We start from the raw sequence: 1,862 nt of genomic DNA, 5'->3' as shown, positions 1-1,862 counted from the left end.
GAGATAGAGAGAAAGAGAGACCAACCTAATGACGTTGATGACTGCTGGAGAGAGAAAAAAAACAAAGGAGAATAGTATATGTAAAAAGTTTTTTTTTCATTGAAATTATGATTTGGATATGTGGTATGATTGATTTTTTATTAAATTGATGAACTGAGTATGTGTTATATTAAAGATTTAACTAGGGTTATGAACTAGACATGTTCAAGATTTAGTTTTTTTTTTTTTAAAAAAAATTATGAATTTCGCATGTATTATTTGTTAACCAAACTTTTGTAGTGTGCATTGTCTTTAATTCATATATACTTTCATGGTTGAATGTTAAATGACTTACTATGTTTCATACATTAGGATTGCACATTTTATCATATAGTTGTGAGCCATGTCAAATTTAAGTTTATCCGTTTCCAATTTCTAAAGGCAGAAGTTATGATGCATGGTAAATTTGTAGTTCAATTGTTTCATTTCTGTTTTTAAGTATTTGAAAGTCATTGTTTAGACTGTTGTTTATGGAAAGTTTGATGATTTGTAGCATCAGTAATTACAAAGACTAACCCAACATTGATTATCATCCATATTTTTGTCTTTCGTTTTTCCTTTCGTTTTTCTTAGAAATTGATTTTAGTTAGAAATTTTGATTTTCATTTAAAAAGGTTTGTTCTAGAAAATACAAAATCCAAATACACAGGAGAAGATCCTCTTTTTTCTTTTCCAAAATATTAATAAGTCTATTGTATTAATATGATGTTTCATACCCCCAACTTATCTTTTATAGTTAATCTTCCCTTTGTGTGCTGCAGGCTTGGGTCATTGGGTATTATTATTACAATTGTTTTCTTGGTCTTGGAATCTTATTCCAGTATTTAAACTTCATTGTAGATTCAAATCCAAGTTTGCGCTCTTTCATTGAATACAAGAACATAACTTTATTTCAATTTACAATTTCTGCGATTTATTGTCGTGCAAAGGTGAAATTGTTAGCTTTTGGTGAAACATGAGAATTCATGTTTGTTTGTGATAGAAAAGAGATGAATGAATAGTTGTTCTAGGCTCTTTGTTGATTATTTTTTAGGAATTTATTGAAAATTTGTGAATAATTGAGATTGTGACTTGCCAATTGCCACGTTCAATATTGTTCTTATTGTCGAAGCAAATTATGAGATTTATTCAAATAGTTATACTCTGGCTGCTTCTTCAAATTAGTTTTGTTACTTTGTATACATTAATATAAATTTAATTATTTGAAAGTCAAGGGAGAAAAAGTGTGTGTTTATCTTTGTAGCTAGAGATAGGTAAGAGACACTTGAGACTCGAGGCTTTTCTCGTTGTAATGTAAATAATGAATTACATACTAAGAAATTATGTCATGTTATAATTTTTTTTTTTAGAAATGTGTGTTACTCATTTTGTTTATTTGTGATGTTTCAGAGGTTGTTCTTTGGTTTCAGAGTTCCGCCAATGTTGCGAATGCCAACCTTTCGGTTATAATATTTCTGTTATAGCATAATCATTGTTATGTTTTTCTATGACTGTAAGGTTTTCTATGCTTTATAAATCTGTTGCTTGGGGTTTTAAATTTTCATCATAATCCACTCATAAATGGGAGAAAGATGAGTGAAATTTTATCTACGCTGACAACTACCATTTTTCCAATTTGCAACAGAGAAGTGAAAATACCTGCACATGAGAAGAAAGAAGAAAAAACACATATGCAGCCAAGCCAACAAAAGAAAAATACCCTTCCTGAAGACATCGATGAAAAACCAAGAACCAGTGAAGAGAGAAGTTATGCCACATCAATGTATATCTTAGTGTATAAAACATGTTATTTATCCATCTATTGCAACAGCTGTAATAGTTTT

This window comes from Prunus mume, linkage group LG4 (assembly GCF_029339155.1).
Source record: "Prunus mume cultivar Tortuosa linkage group LG4, ASM2933915v1, whole genome shotgun sequence".
Taxonomy (NCBI): Eukaryota; Viridiplantae; Streptophyta; class Magnoliopsida; order Rosales; family Rosaceae; genus Prunus; species Prunus mume.
This window is presented reverse-complemented; position numbering follows the sequence as displayed.